Here is a 21083-nt window from a genome sequence, read left to right as displayed (position 1 = left end):
CAATGATTGTTCAAATATGACACCTTTCTGAGTATTATTGTTCTTTCTACGAATGCGTGCACACCCATGAAAAGATTAATAAAGTGCTTACTTGCCTAACTAGTTTAATACCTGATTCCTTTTATTCTTGAAAGCCAAAAGTTATCATCTTATGTCCTCTGACAGTGGACTCATCTCTGTGCTTGTCCTGCTAGACCTCAGCGCAGTGTTTGATACTATTGACCATATTATTTTATTATAACGATTAGAGCATGCTGCAGGTATTACAGGTACTGCGCTGCAATGGTTTGTATCAGACTCCAATTTGTTCATGTAAATGGAGAGTCCACTTCACACACTAAGGTTAGTTATGGAGTTCCACAGGGTTCAGTGCTAGGACCAGTTTTGTTTACATTATACATGGTTCCTTTAGGCAGTTTCATCAGAAGACATAGCATACATTTTCACTGCTATGCAGATGACACACAACTTTTTATTATCCATGAAGCCAGACAATACACACCAACTAGTTAAACTGCAGGAATGTCTTAAAGATATAAATCAAAGATATCTATTTTCCTGCATCTAAATTCAGATAGAATTGATTTTATTATGCTCAACCCTAAAAATCTTAGAAATATGGAATCTAACCAGATTCTTACTCTGGATGGCATTACCTTGGCCTGCAGTAACACTGTGAGGAACTTTAGAGTCATTTCTGACCAGGATATGTCTTCCAATGCACATATTAAACACATATGTAAGACTGCTTTCTTCCATTTGTGCAACATCTCTAAAATTAGACATATCCTGTCTCAGAGTCAAACTGAAAAACTAGTTCATGCATCTACTACTTTGAGTCTCTAATTTGTTATTTTCAGGGTGTCCTAAAAACACCCTGAAAATACTGCAGCAAGAGTACTGACAGGGACTAGAAAGACAGAGCATATTCCTCCTTTATTGGCTTCCCTTCATTGGCTCCCTGTTAAACCCAGAATTGAATTCAAAATCCTGCTCCTCACATACAAGGTCTTAAATAATCAGGTCCCATCTTATCTTAATGACCTCATAGTGTTACTGAACGGAATCATGTGCAGGCTCTGGGTCGGGAACAATAAAGAGTCTTTATTTACAGAAACACCTGGAGAGCTATTTACAAAGTGAGGGAAAAGATGGGTTCCGGGAACCCACACGAACAGGGAAAGAAGCTTGCACTAAACACACGCTCCTAGGTCCACACTCCGTCCACGCTCCATGCCACATGCTCCTCTTCACTCTCCTCCGATCCACAAGAAACACAAAGCTCGATCCAATTCTCACACACTCGGTCGCACAGGTAACACAGGTCCAGGGAAATCTATTCACAAAGATACAAGAAGATTACCACAGGAAGATCGCTAGAAAAACATGAGAATTTTAAAAGGGAGTTTTGCCTTCCCACTGTTGCCAAAACACTTACTTATAGGGGGTAATGTGGGGGTGAACGTACAGACGACACATGAGCTCTAGCTTTTTCCTCAGACTTTATTCATCACCAAACATCAACTGTAGTGATGGGTCGGTCGTGAACGAAATGGCTCTTAGAGCCGGATCTTTGACATGAACGACGTGAGCCGGCTCCTTATCACGAGCATTTTTTTTTTTCCTTTCTCTCGCCCTCTCTCTCGCACTTTTTTTCCCACTTCACTCAGCATGCGAGCCTTGTGCTTTACGCTGGGAAGAGGGGGGTAGTTACACTCAGTAACACAGGAACAGAGCGGGAGGGAGAGACAGAGAAAGAGAGCCAGGGACAACAACGTCACATTAGAAAGGTATAGTAATCATCCACAACTATTTTCAGTTGCAGATGATAAAGGATTCAGAAAGTTTATTCATGCAGGCCCATATGACAGAGAATATGCATGTTCTTTTTGTTTTCATATTATAATTTATATTTAATTGTGTTGTGGTTTGCAGTGGTTTGTGTTGTTTCACTTTAAATTTGTAAAAGGAAAAAGCTGAAAATTTAAATAGTTAAAAGTTGAAATGTGAATAGTTGATTTTTGTATTATATGATTTATTTATTACATTTTATGTGGAGTGAATAAATAAAAGTATATTTACGGTGGCCCCTACAGACAAAGCACATACAAACTCCAAAACACGTACAAACTCTGAAGCACGTACAAACCCCGAAGCACATACAAACTCCAAAACACGTAAAAACTCAGAAGCACATAAAAAAGACAACAGAAGTGCTCCAGGATGCTAGGGCGCAGTGTTGAGCTTTTGTTACCTAGTGGCTACACAAGTCAGGAAGTACCAACGACCAGATTTGGTGTGTGGTAAATTAACTTTTTTTTAAAAAATTATTTGACTATGTATGAATGCTTGTGTATAAATACACAAACAATACACATGTGCTTTCATGCTTTCAATTGTGTAATTTAGGTGATCTAGGTAGCTCTGTTTTGGAAGTTCAGTTCATCCTAGAAATGTGTTTTGGAGTTTGTACGTGCTTTGTCTCTAGGGGCCAACACATATATTTATATATAAACATATATAAATAAAACCACTTTTTTTTACATTAGTAATTCCTTTTGTGCATAATTTTATATTATTGTTAATAATAAATTAATTAAAGCAACAAAACAACCTGAAGAGCCGGTTCGGAGCCGAAAGAGCCAGCTCTTTTTAGTGAGCCGAACCGAAAGAGCCAGTTCTTTTAAAAGAGCCGGAAATCCCATCACTAATCAACTGAATACATTGCGCCAAAACCCAGCAAATCCCCTCCTCCCGACCTGGGTGTGAGTGGAGCCCTCTGGTGGGCCACCACGGTAATATCATTGTTGGGGTTTTCTCTGTTGTATTATTGTAGGGTTTACCTCACAATATAAAGTGCCCTGAGGTGACTTTTGTTGTGATTTGGTGCTGTATAGATAAAATAATACTGAATTGAATTGAATTAAAAAATAAGCTGGTGTAGAATTGACTGAGATTACATTAACAAAACAATTAAATTCAGCAGCATGCTTTGCATTTCTCTAGTTTGATCTTTAATTCATGAGTTTTACTTTGAGACGCTCTGTGCAGGGATACCAAGATATTAAAGCAAGCAATGAAAGAAAACCTTAAGTGATGCTTATAGAGGATAAGGCTTATGTGGCTCTTTTCTTCTTCTTCCTGGCTTCACTCATTCTTGAACTTCACCTCTGTTATCCATCCCCCATTTGCTGCAGGGCAAAACAATATTTATCTCTGTCCTTGTTTATTCTCCTTTAACATTAAATATTAAGGGATCAGAGTGAGACATGTAGAGGTGCAGACAAAGACAGATGGGAAGAGAGCTTGGGGGAAAATTCATATTTCACACCCGCAGGGACTTTAAAAAAAGATAATATAAAAAAAGTTTAGAGGGCAAAAAGCAAGCTAGAAAAAAGAAAGGCAACAAACCATAACTGATGACTTTAACCCTCAGCTCCCATGTCCCCATCACTGTTATGGATCCAGAGTAAATAGCAAGCTGTCACACTGTGTAATCACATGGGAGTACCAATTCAAGAATCTGAAATTATTACTTTTCATCCAGTACCCACAAAAAATGTCTTGGTATCAAACCTTGTCAGGCTGGGTGTATAGCTGCTGTCTGAAAGGTACTACTGGCTTTGTCCGCTCCTGGAAAAATTCTGTGATTTGACCACATTAATCCCACTAAACACTGGACACGAGACAGATGTGCAGGTCATTTCTATATCCAGTCCGTTGGACGTCCAAATTCTGGACATCTCATCCACAATTTGGACATCCAACCACCAACGGCATTGGGACATTCAACATTTGAACTGAGTAATTTTTTGGAACATCCTGTGAATGTCTATGACAGGTACAGGAAGTTTAAATCATTAGTAAATGCAATTTTTTTTTTTTACAAACATCAACATTGTTGTTATCAACATCATACATATGAATACAGATTACCCATAAACAAACACAGTTTATTATGTGTTAGTCTATTGATTTTTTTGGTACATGTGGGCTTTTTTTTTTGTTGTTGTTTTTTTGCTATTTTACATTTTCATGTTTTAATTTAATTTAATTTAATTATTTAATCAACCAATTAAATGACCAGGTTAAAACTGCCATTTATTAAAATGTGTAGAAATATTAAAAACATTGAAATCCATGTTAAAATGTAAAATAATAATAGTTAAAGTATTTAGAGAAGGAGTACAAAGTTTTTAATAATTTAAAAGAGCATTTGCATGCATTTATATATAGTTCATTTTTGCAGGTATCCTGTTTTATTTTGAAGAACTCATGACTGTAAGAGAAAGTAAAAGCTGTAGCTGGACTGAGAGAAGTTGTGATGGAAAGTATGAGAAGTTTATGCAGATGTGTATGTATGAACTATCTGCTTGACAGCCTTTGTCAATACATGCATCTTGCAAACTCTCTTTGAGAAGCCGGGGACATTTCTGCTCAAAATCCACTGTGCAGATGCTCACTTTTGTTTTAGTGTCAAGAGCCCGCGCCACCTTGAAGATGTCAGCTGATCACTCTTCACTCATACTCTATGATCTAGTCCCATTTCAGAAGGTGGCACATTGTTCCACATCATTTTCCAATAACGTCATTTCATTCTCTCAGCCGCAGATGATAACTGGAAACACATACAAAAGAGTAAACAAGGCTACAGAAAAATTAATTGGTAGCCTATAGAAAACATGTCCTCCACCCTCTGGAAACATGGGACCACAGAGCATATAGAAGCAGTATAAAAACCATGTATAGTTTGATGTTGAAAAGACATCATTTGGACTATAAATAGCCAGTACAGGTCCAACGGATGTCAATGCTAAACGTTCAGTAGAGGCTGAAAAAAACAGGTCGCCTGGTGTTACAAGACATGTAACGCCAGCTGAGCTAAATGTTCTTGTAACCAGAGCTTGTTAGTAATATTTAAGAAAAGGCAACTAAAAGATACTGAAAGTATTAATTTTCAGCACTTTACCACAAAAATCAAATAGCTTTGCAACAATGCAGATTACTTAATACACTGTGTAAAACAAAGCAAAAAAACACAAAACAAAACAGTAAAAACAGTAGCCTTTTGATAAATTAAGCTGATTTAAATTATATTTCAACAACTCATTATAGGACCAGCCAGTTGGTTTAACAATTATAGCAAGTCTCCTCCTGCGTTTTCAGTTTTAAAACTCATACTATGTTGTTTTATCTAAAACTTTGTTAGGAGCTAAATGCAAAGCTCAGACAAGGCTGGTAACAGTTCAAAGACTTTTCAGCAATGCAGGAATTCTGTTTGACGATGGAATGCGACCAGTCAGGAAGGTGCTGCAGCAGGTGAGTGCCAAGCAGACATACTGCTGCCAGAGTGAGTGCAGCAGGTTGACTGATGAGGGTGGAGGGTAGCAGACTGAGGGAGATGAACTACTGGCTAAAGCCTGGCAAGGAGAAAAGGAAGAGAACCTGAGGCACTGATAAACACAGGATTGTGTAGCCTGAATGGTCTGGTGGAGAACAGAGCTTTAGTGTTCAAACGGCAGGATTGGTAGGTGAATCAGAGGTGCACAAATGAATTGGCAGCAGGATGAAAAGTGCACCCGAGGTGTAAAATGGTGACTCACAATAACACAGGGAAGAAGAAAAAAAACCCCCAAGAAATACATTAAATGAGGGAGAAGTGTAGTCTAAACCATGACAAAACTGTGCCTTTAGGTTTTACCGTGCTTTTTCTGTATTGCAACAGTCCAGTTGCTTCAGTTTAGTGGACACTAATTTAATCCCCCAAATACAGTTTAAATAAAGTCTGATTTTGCTAAATATTTGTCATAAAATGTAATATTACAATAACCATTTCTCAGTGTAGTGGAAAAAAGGAAGACGACTTTACACCTTAATGCTTAGGGTATTATCAGTGATTTAAACAGTCTTGCATTATACATGTGCATCAGGGGAAGAATGAAAACAACAGCACTGACATACAATTATAGGAAATGATAAAATGGCTCAAGGTAGGGCTAATCCTTATCATAAACAACTACAGACTGGAAGACTAATAGAAAAGATAAGAAAAGATAGTGAGCCTATGTAGACTTTAGAAATGCAGAAAATAATAAAGCTTCACAGAATCCTGGAAACTAGATGTTATCATGGATATACACAACTGTGCAAAAATCTTGATCACCCTTTCTTTATATTTTGATAGGAAAATAGGGAATAGGTGAAGCAACATGCAAACATAAATGGAAATATAGTATATGAGGCAAAAATGAGTCTAATGAGGTATTATTAGACTATTATTCTATTATTATTAGACTCAACTTTATTCTTCAGTACAGCCTGTGATCAGCTTTTTTTCTAATTTCTTTAACACTAGAACCACCAGGAAGTGTCACTTTGACCTCGTTCTGCAGGAAACAGCAGTAATGGCAAATAAATAACTTCTTGAAGAGGTTAAGTTTATAATTGTTCTCTAATTTTTGAATTGTAACTAAGATTTAGCATTTCGGATGGGGCTTCAGCAAACAGCAGATGGATCAACTGAAGGTCAACTGTGTCTCTCAGGTCCTGCGTCAGGATGTTGGAACTTTCAGGGACATGACTTTCAGATACTGTTCATCTAGTGTAGATCGTTTATTACGGGTGCCACTTCTTTTATCCTTCACTTACCTCATTTTTTTAAGCGCACACTGCAATTCCAGGTTTTCAGCTAATTACTCTTTTGGAATCACCTTGTTGGTGCAAAAATAATACTTCATGACTGTCAAACTGTATTAGCGTTGGCACTTTTAAAGTGGGAAATGGGAGCAAATTCCGTGTTTTTGTTATAGGGTGCTAGTAACTTTTTTCTTTTTCACTCACTATGTGTTTATACACCTGTGGTAGAACTTGACTTTAGTGGCCAAAGAAGTGCAGGAGACAGATGCTGTCCAGTGTAGAGAGTGATTCATTCACCATATTGTGACCAAACAATATTTACAAAAATAAATAAGAAACTCAACTCCATAGTTAACTCGGTACAAATAAACATAACTGAACTTAAACCAAACTAAGCTAAACTAAGGTCAAAATGCACACAGCTACACTGACCTGGTCGTTTCCCTGAACACCTGCATTCATCTGCTTAAATAGTCCATTCACCCCTGGACTATTCCATTAGGTAGGTGAGACAAACATTTCAATACTCAAATCTATACTGCTACTCCTTCCTAGCAATAAAACTCTAAGGTATAGTCAGTAGGAAATCTTTCCTGCCTGTGGCCATTTCCCTGTACAACGCATCCACTTAACACACTGGTTACTGCTACAACTACACATGTTTCTTTTCCAGCTATTTATTAATAAGTGACTTATATATATATATATATATACTACTATTCTTAGTTAGCGTATTGTCTGTCTTGTTAATGTTGGTTTATAATGGAGCAGTGTAACAAAAAAATAATTTCCCCCAGGGATCAATAAAGTATTCTGATTCTGATTCTGATACATATTACAACAAATTCATTTCTCTACAAGCACTCTAAAATCAGCTTTATTAAATTACAAAGATTCTCCCTTCTTCACCTAGTCTCTTCCTGTGACCTCAGATTAACCAGGAAGCTATAAATACAGGAAATAAAACCACATTTTCTCCTTTTGTTCCTGGAACACAGGTAGGTAAGGTGAGTTCAGACTACACAAATTAACAGTTAAAATAAATAACATTTTAACTTAACAAACTTTGTCAGAATTTATTTAAACCAAGAAGTTATGTTATATAATCTGTAAAAGTGCAAAACATAAACAAACCTGGGATAGTAGATGTTTACCTATTACAGAATACATATGAGATATGGCTAAATCAAAACAAGAATGTTAACTAAGACTTTGGACAAATGGTGTTCTCACCCACTTCGTCACAACACCTCTCTGCATTTAATTATTAGTTAGGCCCCTCTTTTGTGGATCCAGCCTTCAGTTTGGATTCGGGAGACAGACGCCATCTCTACTTGTAAGATTAGGCTTAAAACTTTCATTTTTGCTAAAGTGTATAGTTAGAGCTGGATCAGGTGACCCTGAATCCTCTCTTAGTTATGCTGCAATACGTCTGGGCTGCTGGAGGATTTCTTCTTCAGTCACCTTCTCCACTCACTGTGTGTTTATACACCTCTCTGCATTTAATTACTAGTCAGGTTTTCTCTGTTTTCTTAGTATTATTGTAAGATCTTTACTCCTTAAAATATGGTGTCCTGAGGCAATTTTTGTTGTGATTTGGTACTATATAAATAAAACTGAATTGAACTGAATAGTAACAAAATGTCAAAAGATAAAAAGACAAAACAATGATTCATCCATTGACTTGGGTACCTTTTAAAACAAACAAACAAAAAATACTTCTCTGAAAAGGATTGGTTACAAAGAGTGGACTGAAAATGAATGAACAAGAAAGTCTGTCTCCTTTAAGCAAAATACTAAGAAGTAAAGGAAACTGAGGTAACAAGACCTTTGCACAATGTTACACTACAGTAGAAGTATAAATTCATAACTCATACTGCTTTGTAGGTACTGCAAAGCCACTACTAGTATATTATTTAAAAATGAAAGCCACCACCTTAATTTTAAGGAACTGCCAAATCTAATAACTGAAACTTATGAAAGATTAAACCCAGATTGTAGAGCTTTAATTTATAAAGAGAGGCAAATCCAGTCACTTTATTGGCTTAATCATTCTCATAAATCATTAACTCTGGGTCTTGAAATCCTAAAAACACTATACTAAGTAAAAAATCAGATAAAATGATGGGTGCCAGTTGTGATTATATTAGAGCTAACCCATGACATTACATAGAGAAACATTTTATTAAAACACAACAGAATTTATAACAATAAAACAAAAAATCTCTGTATGTGTGTGTGAATTGGTGAGTGAAACAAAGGAAAGAATGCGATGCAGGTTCAGATCTGGCTGGTGTAGGTGTGGAGATAAGCAGACAGAAGATTTTAGAGCTCAGTGGGAAACTTTGAATTAACTTTCACCCAACATTACTCTTAACACAGAGCCAGACGAGCTCAAGCAGAGTCGAATTTTACACGAGAGTAGAGAGACAAGAGCACACACAGCCCTGTTCACAATAAGGACTGCACAGGTCAACAATGTAGTGTGCAGCACACCACGTGCTTTTTCATTTATGACACCTGCACGTACTGACAGAGGATAATGTTGTCAGTTATTTTTACTTTATAAATCAAGCTTTCAATGTTTGCAGTGCAAATTGTCCACAGCAATTTTTACGAAACTATAAGACAGTAAGTCTGTTACTGAAATACAGGCAGCAACCAAACAATCCAGTTACGTGCAGAGACTGAGAAAGGAGTGCCTGGAGAAACACTGTTGTATTTGGAGTCAGGGGACTGCAAGATGAAAGAAAAATGCAATATGAGAGTTGCTTCTTATTAGAACACTGAGAAATCCGGATGTTTAGGACTATGATTATCCAGATGATTGCAAAGATTCAGTAGGGAACTAGGACTCCCTGTAGACTGGCAAAAAGCTAATAAGTAGTATGAGATGCAGTCGCATGCACACGAAAGTTTACATCCTTATGGCTATAACTTCCACAGACATTAAGAGGGAAAGTAGCAAACAGGCACTGGTAATTCAAATACTGTATACTTGACAAGCTGATCATCAATAAGCATGAACACCACTCTAAAAGCAGTGATTTGGGGAGGTTATGGGGTTTGTAGCATTACAGTGTGTTTTAAAACAATGCCAGACATTAACAATAACCTCAGAGAAACGATTGTTGTTCCACACCAGTCTGTGGATGGTCATCAGGCCATTCCAAATGATTTGAAGGCCATTATTCTACGGTGAGAAAGATTATTTACAATTGGAAAAACATCAAAACAATAAGTTGCAAATATTCCCAGGAGGGGACATTCCTGCAAATTCACTGCAAGGTCAGACCATGCAATGCTCAAAGAAAACAGAAAACAGACTCAGACTCTACTGGCTTCAGTTAGGATGTTAGAGTGCAATCAGAAAACAACTGAACAAGTCTGGCAATGTAATGCACATTGGCAAAATCCAAACACAGCATATCAGCACAAACAACTTATACTAGCTGTAGAATGTGTGTCTGACTGATAAATAAAATGCCAGCAAAGAAAAAAAATCAAGTCGATGCAATGACTGACATCCTATGGCAAGACCTTAGAAAAGCTGTGAATGCTTACAAATATCCAGCAATCTGTTTTCTTCTGTTTACCAAATTCAGCACAGTAGGGGAGCTAGAGCTTTTTCCCAACTGTCATAGGGCAAGAGGCAGGGTAGACCCAGTGTGGCCAATCTATCACAAACACATAGCACCAGGCAACCATTCACACTCACATTCACCAATTAATCTAACCCTGTGCATGTGCGAGGAAGCTGGAGTACCCGGACAGAACACATGCAGACACGATGAATACATGAAAACCCCACACAGAAAGGCCCCAGGCTGCATTTGAACCCAATGCGTCCTGGCTGTAAGGAAACAGTGCTAACCACAGAACCATTCTGCCACCCACTTACAAGCATTCTTAGTTTTATTTTTTTTACAAACTGTCCTTAACATTTTCTTCTTTCTAAAAGGGTAAAAAGAAACAAACTATAGATACAAAGCTTTCTGCTTCATTAACTGGAACCAACCATCTGACAAATAAGTGGCTAAAGTAGCATGTGTGACCTACATAGAGGACAGACATGGAGACATGGACTGAAAATGAGCCAGGGGATTGAGTAAGTGTCAGAAATAATCATCAAAAGACACAGAGAAGCTCTGGAAGGGTTGACTGACTGAGCTGTGGTGTGGTTGAAAAAACAAAAACTGAGACAAGCTTGTTGGAATTTTTTTGTTTGTTTGTTTTATTGTCCTCAGTATACTTAAAGAGAAAAAAATTCAACCACATAAACAAGCATATGTGTGTCAAGCAAACACATTAACTATACATTATCAAAATGCATCAAACTCTTAAGGATATGCTGCTATAACTATTTAAAGAATGTTAGCTATGTTTATGTTTCCGTGATGTAGGAGCACATCCACATCCACACACTAGTCATTAGCATGTGTGCGTCTTTGATCACACTCGGGACACGCTTGCTTGTTTACTCCAGTGCAAGGTCACTCTTATCGCTTTGTCAAGTTGTAAAACTCAATTAGTGATTTATCACTTTGTTTCAGTTGGATGAACTGACATTCAAATTCATCATCGTCATGACTACATTACAGTATGTGGCCTGTGCAAAGCCCACGTTATTGCTTATCCATATATCACAATAAAAGAGCTGTATATTGCCTGCTTGGCATTTTCCAAATCTACATAATGTTCTGCTTTTCTGCATTGAGTGATACCTTCCTAGAACCTGTGTGCATGTTGGAAACTTGCCCAAGACAGATTAGTTACGCTAATGGTGTATTATGGTGCTAGTACTGTTATTCTGAAGGATATAATGGTTTGACATTTTTTTTACGTGTTACAGGAAGAAAGGCTGATACATCTCAGCGGCTCTACGTATCCTTGTGTGTAGCACTCTGCCTACACAGTGACAATGATTGTGAGAACCAACGCTTAGTTTACTGTTCATCCATGCCAAGCCAATAAAGTGTTCCTCATGGGTGATGACAGTATGCATAGGTCAAATGCGACGGCTTGAATTGAAAAACACATATTCTTTGCAGTTATAGCTCATTAGTCCGCCCACCTTTTCTTCTGCACATTTTCAGTGTAAATATTTAAAGAAAAAAAAAAGTAAAAAAGTAAATTTTGGAAAGAAATGGAAACAAAAAGAGAAAAAATATAAACATATGAATAGGGATGGGTACCGGTACCTGTACCTGTTCTGACATAAACGGTAGTAACCAGACTGAAAAGCAGCACACATTTCGGTGCTTTCTTTCGGTGCTTTTTTTTCCTGAGATGTCATACACTTTCCATTGTTTAAGCACTGCTTCCAGCCAAGAGTGATACCATATATGCCCTATAGCTGCAGAAAAGCCTAACATTGTTATCTTTTTACAAAAAAACAGCTGAACATGAGAGGTTTTTGGACAAAGTGTGTGTTCTCCATTCTTTAAGCACCAGTTTGAACACCGTTTAAGCACTGGCACCGTTTCAAAAGTACCAGTTTGGCACCGGTATCGGATAAAACCTAAACGATACCCATCCCTACATATGAATATATAGCTCAGTGGTGACAGTTGCTGCTTTTTATTACATGTTATTAATGTGCTTTTTTGTTGATTTATTTAGCAAATCCTCTAAATATTTGCACTGCTTTAAATTCAATTTCAATTTTATTTATATAGCACCAATTCACAACAACAGTTGCCTCAAGGTGCTTTATATTGTAAGGTAGACCATACAATAATACATACAGAGAAAAACCCAACAATCATATGACCCCCTATGAGCAAGCACTTTGGCGACAGTGGGAAGGAAAAACTCCTTTTTAACAGGAAGAAACCTCCGGGAGAACCCGGCTCAGTGAGGGGCGGGGCCATCTGCCGCTACCCGTTGGGGTGAGTGTAAATTTACACTTGGATTTAATAAATGGACAGGCCTCGTCTGCTCAACAGCCTTACAATATTTAAATAAATAGAGATAGCTGTGTAGTGTGTGTGGAGTGTGTAGCTTTACAATACTGAGGAGAACATACTCTACTGTAAGTGTTTATTTCAAAGTTATTTTACGGCATGTGTGCTGGGTTCATCTCTGGCCTATGGCTGGCTACAAAAGGAGGGTTTTATTTGTTTGAAGACATTTTATAATAGATTTACTTCACTGTTCGCAGTTATTGGTGGTTCCTGTCGCAACGCAATTCTCACTCAACTTCAAATTAAGGACACCCCGACCTGCAGTAATCACCTAACTTAATAAAACTGGGAATTTCTTTCCGTTAGTTGGTGCAAGACAGCCCCAAACCATAATGTGTTATCCACCATAATGCACTTTTGGTGGGATTATGTTTTCATGATGGTATATTGTGTCTTTTTTATGGCACATAGTCGATACTCCCAAAAACATTCATCATCCCAAGCGAAACATTACAGAACATTTTCCCAGTTGTGTTTTGGATTTCTCTGTTCTTTCTCTGTCTTACTCGCTTTGTCTTCACACCATAATGCCTGTTGATTGGTTTGTTTTAGGGCAGAATCATGCACATAGCTGTTTACAAAGGCTGAATATTAATTAAATCCTTTGGATGGTAATCTGTGGTTCATTTTTACCTGATCGCACACTTAGATTTTTCTTTTGAAATCAGCTCAGTGAAGCATAGGGAACGGTAGCCTATCACAGTAATAAATCATCCCCATTTATGAAAGATTGTTTAACTGATGAATCGCTAAACACAGACCAACTCTCAGTCTGGAGTCTTCTGACATCTTTTTTTTTTTTTTGACCATTTTAAGACAAAGATATTAATATTTCTGGAACGGAGAACAAACACTTTGGAATCACAGATACAGAGCTTACACTGGATAATAGTAATGCTCAAATGTCTGTGCAGCATATCTTCCCTTTTCAATTATTATGTTATTATGCTGTTGAATATGTATATATTTATAATATAAAGTTAGTTCAATTATGCACTTACAGCTTTTTAAAAAGCAATGAAAATAAAATTCATTTTCCAACTTTAGAATTGGAACCTAAAAAACATATGTAACCTACAGAAAAACACTAAAACACAACTAAAATACCCATAAGCCTTGAGAGGTGTGTTATCTCCACTGCACCTGGTTCACTGTCACTGTATGTTTGTTTCTCTTTCTCTCTGTGAAACTGGGTAGTGGAGGTCGGAGGGGGCCCTACCTGACCCTGCAGTGACACAGAGAAAGATAAGACACAACCAGGCAACCAGAAATGAAAAAAATGTGTCTCAGTATTTTTTTTTGCTCAGTTGGCTCAGGTGCTGTATAAAACTCTTATAATTTTAGTAAAAACCCTGTAATTTATCCTTGAACCAGTATGTTTTATGAGAATTTAATAAAAACACATATTGTACTAAGCTGTTATGGCTGCTATAGGGAAACAGATAAAAGTGATATTATCATAGCACACTGATGCATTATAATTACAACAGAAAATAGTTTATGTAGTAAATACTCTCCAGCCTAAGATTCTGTGCTATCTACGCTAAATTTTAAAAAGCTGTGGTTCCTCAAAATCTCAAAATATGCATTCAGTCATGATGATTCCACATCTATTAGTCTAAGAATCATAAGAAGTCAAATGGATTATTCAATAGCAATCCCCTGACAAGCTCGTGGGAAGTGCATCAGTGTGTGTCCTATTGTAGTCATGCTGGAGAGAGACACAAGGATTACTGATTTGTTACAGTCCAGTGTGTACTGACATGTGACCACAATCTTCTCTTTTTTCCTCAACAAAACACTCCATGTATTCCTAGGAGCCATTTCTGTTTTCGTCTGGTTTTTGTCAAAAACCACAGATGGTCCCAGCACTCATATCGTTAAAACAGAAAGGAAAAAAAAAAACAGAGACAAAGACAAAGACACACAATAAGCCAAGTGAGGCACCCATGACCGAGATATTAGGGTAGGTAAAAAAAAAACAAACAAAAACAATTTTAAGGTGTCTGTTCAGTATATACAGCGGTGTGAAAAAGTGTTTCCCCCCTTTCCGATTCCCTATTTTTTGTATGTTTATCACACTTAAATGTTTCAGATCATCAAAAGAATTAAAATTTAGATAAAGATAAAAGTAAACACAACATGCAGTTTCTAAATGAAGGTGGCCCACAGGTGGCGTTGGGTGAATAAGTGATTGTGCCCCCCACTCCACCAGCACATCTGCTATAACATCATGTACAACATGTATCACAACTTTGGAAAGCTGAGTTCAATTTCTCTAGCCACACCCAGGCCCGATTAATGCCACACCTGTCAGTCACCAATCAAGAATTCACTTAAATAGGACCTGCCTGACAAAGTGGAGTATAACAAAACATTCTCAAAAGCCAGACATCATGCCATGATCCAAGGAAATTCAGGGACAAATGAGAAACAAATTAAATGAGATCTCTCCCCCACAGTGAGAATCATTATCCACAAATGGTAAAAACATGGAACAGAGGTGAACCTTCCCAGCAGTGCCTGGCCAACCAAAATTACCCCGACAACCTGTCCAAGACATCACAAAAGACCCAAGAACAACATCCAAAAAACTGCAGCCCTCACTTGCCAAGGTCTGTGTTCATGACTTCATCATAAGAAAGAGACTGGGCGAAGATGGCCTGCATGGCAGAGTCAAACCAAAAACCACTCCTGAGCAACAGGAACATAAAGGCTCATCTCAGTTTTGCCAGAAACATCTTGGTAAACCCCAAGACAAGATACAGACGCATTAAACACTGTAAATGTTCATGAAAAGTCAAATTTATACTAACCAAAATATAGATCATGAATAAAGTACTTACAGAAATGTGTTTTTAGCAGACATTTAAATAACATTTGAGGGAAATATAAAGGAAACATTGGTGCTGCTACCTCAAAAGACTGGTTGTATCTTGGTTTTAAAAGATTTCACGCATTTAGTCATGTAGACACGGTAATTTGACCTGCTGACTTTTGGTTGTTTATGCCAGGCGAGTTGGTTTGAGTATTTTACATTCTGTGGTTTACAGAGAATGGTCCAGAGAAAAAAAGAAAAATATTAAATAAGACACAGTTTGCTGAAGAGTTGATTGAGTCTTGCTGATGCCAGAGATCAGAGGACAATGTAGTATCCTTAGTACCAACTGAGCATTGTTTAAATGTCACAGGCTCCCAGAATATTGTTGCTGACCATGTCCCTCCTTTATGAACACAGTATATTAATCTTTTGATCGCTGCTTCCTGCAGGATAATGTGCAAAACTCAAGTTGATTTATTGAACATCACAATAACTTCACTGTCCTCAAATAGTCTCTACAGTCACCAGATCCCATTCCAATAGAGCACATTTGGGATATAGTGCAATGGGAGATTCACATGATAGACATGCAGCTGACAAACCTACAGGAACTGTGTGAAGATATTGTGTCAAAATATGGACCAAAATCTGTGATGACTGTTTCCAGCCCCTTGTTGAATCTATGCCAAGAAGAATTAAGGCAGTTCTGAAAGCAAAAGCGGTCTAAGAAAGTGGCCCATGGCTGTAAAACATTCCCAACAGCAATGATGGAGCTCAGGATTCAACCTGAGGGCAACTGCTGTGTATAAAACGTCTTTGTGTCTCAGTTGCACAGAGTAGATTTTGATTTGCTGTTAGGTCCTGATATAATCTATCTCGGGAGTAATTGATAGTTCTGACTAGAAATAATGAATAGTTATGGATAATGCTTTCGCATGCTGTGTCATGCCATATTTCATTAACTGAAACAGCTGGAAGCAACAAACATTGCTTCAGCTCCTGTTGTCAGACCAGTGAGGCTGACTCCGATAACTCAAGCAGGTATACCATTCAGTGCTCTCAGATATTTATGGATCAAGGTTGGATCTGAAATGTGGAAAAAGTCTCACTAAATACTCCGTACAGAAAAAACAAGCTTACTTCGCCATTGTCTGGGGGAAGTGTTGTGTTTCTGTTATTTTTCCACTCGGCTCCTCCACCTTGGCTTTGCTGGTCTTGGGCGGAGTCTGGCACCAGGGCCAGCCCAGTCTCACCTGCAAGCCATTGGCAGCAATCAGCGGTCCTGCATTTAAGGCCAGCGCTGATTTCCACTCTTTGCCAGATCGTCTGCTACTCACAGTGGTAAATCAGCCTCCATGTATGAGTTCAAGTTTGTTTTCCAAATGTTAATATTCCGTCTTCCTGTGCTACAGTCTCCACGCCTAAGGACATATTTTCCTACATTTCAATAACTCCTTGGATCACTGTCCCGCTGGCCATTCTTGCAACATCCACGGCTCCTGTACCACTCACCTGCTCACTTGCTCTCAGGATTCCCCAGATCACTCTCTGCTAGAGCAAACACCTGTCAAAGGAATTCCCCTCCTGTATCCTTCTCTGTTTGGACACCTCAACACTTACCTGGACACTCCCCTTCCCCCTCAAAGCTCCACAGATCTGCCAAACAAAGTAAGGAGAATGCTGGTCATTTCCATAATCACTTCAACAGCTACCTCACCTCTACCTCTGTTTCAGTATCTCCTCACCGGTGACTCTTGTCTCTTTCCTGCCCCTGTGATCCAGTCTCTTGAGAAAAAGATGAAATAAACCTTCCATTCCTGTGAAACTTCCCTTCTGTTGAGTCTGCTTTTGGGTCCGCCTTTTTGATCCAGCCTTTTGATTGTCTGGCAGACTTATGTTGTTTTTTTGCTTATTTGTCCTTAGATTTTCTTTTTTGCCTGGCATGAGAATGTGTGAAGGAACATAGATCACATACTTCACTCATAACTCATTATGAGCTCTATATGAAATGGTATATTTGTAATAACCTGCTTCCTCAGGAAAGCAATCAAATCCTTAGTTTGCTAGATTCTGAGGATAAAAAGGATATGGTGACCTTGATTTTTCTTTATATGCAAACACTTGAGCTAATGACAGGAATGAAGGTGGAAAGGAAATATTTTTACTGTGGGTTCATGACTTTGTGGTGACATTACTTTCTAATTCGAGTAAGGACCTGGCAATGCAACTCGGTGATAATGTGGTAATAGTGGTGTAATAAAGTGGAAACAAGGAGAGCAGTAATTTGTAAGTTTTTTACCAATTAATTACCACTTTTGTATCCAAGTAATTATCTTGTATCAACATCAGTTATAGTTTGTGTGACAGGCTAGCAACAGGGTTACTAATGTGGAAAATAGTGAATACTCATGAGGAAAACAATCCAGCGCTACAGAAGAGGAGCGAGCACAAAGAGAGCAATGTTTTTTTTTAAGTGGCAGGTAATTTAAAATGCAATTGTTCAAACAATTCAACAAATTTCAGAAACAAAGCACAGAATTGTGCAATTTCTCACACAGTTTGTCTGCCAACTAAAGTTACAGGTGCTGTATTTCCCAGGAAGAGAACAGAGTGTGAGATGGCTTCACTCACAGAAGGTGAAAGATGTAAGAAAGGCAGGACAGGAGAGGAAGAAGAGAGGTTACATTTAAAGTTGAGGACTTCTCTGCAACATCTGTTAAATTGGAAATTTAGAGCTCACATGTAACATTAGGACAAACAGATTAGCTCAGACGTTCCCAAAGTGTGGGGCCCGCCCCCTAGGGGGGGCGCAGAGCCATTGCAGGGGGGGCGCGGCATGAAAAGGGAAAAAAAAAAAAAACCAACGCTTGGACACTGCTAGCACGGGCGCCCACACAAAGGCAAAGCAGGAGATGAAGCATAGCTGAATATGTTTCCAAACCAACTTCATTCTAAGCCAAAGACTAGAAAATATGGTGAAGCATATCTTCCCTTTGGTTTCACCTGCACAAATGCTGAGGTAGGTCTCCTTGCAGGATTGGTTTTCCCTTCGTTGGGAGCAGCGCTGGGCTGTTTAAATCATGGACAAACAGTATCCCACATTCTTGATTTGTAGTTCACAAACACTTGTTGTAATGACTAACTACTCTTGACATTTTGGAGATGTTAGCTCTTTATACAGTAAAGTTACAGTGGGATACAAATAACATCAGGCTGATCCTGCCACAATTTGTTCCCCGGTTCAAATCACGGACAAACAGCGTCCAACAGTTGTTTATGTTTTTGAACCCATTTTGCAGAGGGATTTTTTGAAAAATGTATTGATAGCAATGTTGAATATTATTACACAGAAAAAAACAACTACATGTAAAATAATTACACCGTGACGCCTCTGCCTTTGTAAATGGAGGGACAGTAACTGCATGTATATGTAAGCGTGTAAAACCTGCAGATAGTCAGATTAACAGTATTTCGTCTCTATCTGCCATTCTGCAATTCATCTCATGTAAACAATAACGTGCACACAGCGTGACGTGAAAAAAGGCACATACCTTTGACATTGCATGACGAACTCTGTATTCCTCATCCAGTAAACGCAAAAAAGGAGTTTTAAAAAATCTCCATTCTCGGTGATTCGAAACGCCGTTTACGTGTGGACGAAACAGCTGCGTTTTCAAAAATACCCGTGTAGGTGTGGACATAGCGTAAAAGAGTTAGTAGTTTATTTTCTTACTACCTGTAATTTATTGCAGATTACTTGTAATTATTTGCTTAATTGTTTACTAAATGTTTGAGGTGTGAAATAAACCGCAATGGAGCAAAATATGGGTGTGTGTGGTTGGAGGATGTGTTCGGGCGTGCGTGCGCGTGCGTGCGCGCGCGTGAGGGGGGGCGCGAACATTTTTCTTGTAAAACAAGGGGGGCCCAGCAAAAAAAGTTTGGGAACCACTGGATTAGCTTGTCTTGAATTTACAGCCAAACACTGTGTTGCCCTGGTGCACAGTGGCTGTGTGGAGTCTGTTTAGATGTGGAGACAAATACTAATATAACAAAAATAGTTATTTTTGTTTGTTCTCTTTGCACAAAAATAGTTAGTAGAAATGTTCTCCAAAGACTTTTTACTGTGAGTACATTTCAGAGTCTGTACTTTATCACTTTGACTACTTTCACTACACTTTTAAGTATTTGTACTAAAATTAAAAAATGTGCTGATAATGATGAAAAAGATGTTGGCTCCCCCAGAATAAACAAAAAATTCATTGATCAGGAATCCTTCGCTGCATGCAAATTTTTACAATTCATTCATAAATAAATCATTACATTCAAAGGACTTTAGACTACAAGAAACATTTGCCCATACAGCACTTTATTCTATGTACTCTGGAGGAATCCAGAGTACCCCAGGCACAGAGAGAACATGCAAACTCCGTACCACAGGGCCCATCTGCAGAAGATTCAAATGCAGAACTTTTTTGCTGTGGGTGACAGGTAGCCACTGTTAGCCCCAGAATTGCACATCCTTATTCTTGTGTTAGATGGGCTATCAGTGATGAGCTATGGGGTATCACCATGTGTGCACTCAGCATTTGTTACCTAGAGCCTGTGTCATCTGTCCTTACAGTTTACATGTCAAGTATGCACCTGTCCAACACTGTGTGTTGTCTCTATGCCTGTCTACAATGGAACTAACTCTGCTTTCAACAGTTGTCTTATTCTGCAAAATAGTATGCAAAAGTCTAAAATCCTCCCTCATGTATTTATATTTTTCAAGGAAAAGGGGGAATAGGTGCAGACATAAATGGAAATAAAGCAAGGGTTTAGTTTAGTCACCCTTATTCTTCAACACTGCCTGAACTCTGTTAGATAAGCTTTTTTGTAATATTTATACGTAGTCTTCTAGAATAGTTCTCTGGACTTCTTGAAGGACATTCAAAACTCTTCTTCAGAAGTGTTCTGAATGTGTTGGTGACCTTTTGTTCAATTCTCTGCTTAAATAATGGTCCCTGGGACTCTGGGTAGGCAGACTTTGCTCAGTTGTGTGTTTTTATATTCATGTATGCTTTAACTGCAGTATGTTTAGAACCACTGTCATGCTCAAGAATTAAGTTGTTGCCAGTCAGATGTTTTCTAGATGATACTGGATGGTGGACCGAGATCTGACCATACTGACTGTACTGCACTCATAATTCCATCAATTTTGTCAAAATTGCCAACACCACTGGCTAAAAAGCTGTTCAAGACCAATGGAGTATCTATCCCTCTCTTTTTGGCTCTGTTTTGTCACTTCCTTTTTTACATTTACAGTAATTTGAATCTGAAAATGGTGAGGTACAGGACTGGACTGAATAACTTTGACAGTACATCAGAAAGCCTGGAAAACTATTACAGTCTGCCTCCTTTTGAGACACACAACAGTGTATTGTTTTAAATTATTACCACTGTTAGGATATGCACAGGGTTGGTGTGACAGCATGGTGATGCTAGGAATAGGGTAAGATGAAGGGAGATGATAAAGACGAATAACTGAAAGAAAAAGACTAAATGTGAAATTTTAATTTGAGAAATATTATCTTTTTCATAACCATAGCTACATTTTCAATACACTGCAAGCGATGCATATGAAAAAAGTGGGATCAGGGGCAAAAGACTGGAAAAATTCT

The sequence above is a fragment of the Neolamprologus brichardi genome, chromosome 20 (assembly GCF_056152115.1).
Source record: "Neolamprologus brichardi isolate AB-2024 chromosome 20, ASM5615211v1, whole genome shotgun sequence".
NCBI classification, from domain to species: domain Eukaryota; kingdom Metazoa; phylum Chordata; class Actinopteri; order Cichliformes; family Cichlidae; genus Neolamprologus; species Neolamprologus brichardi.
The sequence above is the reverse complement of the archived record's forward strand: the minus strand, read 5'-3'. Positions refer to the sequence as shown.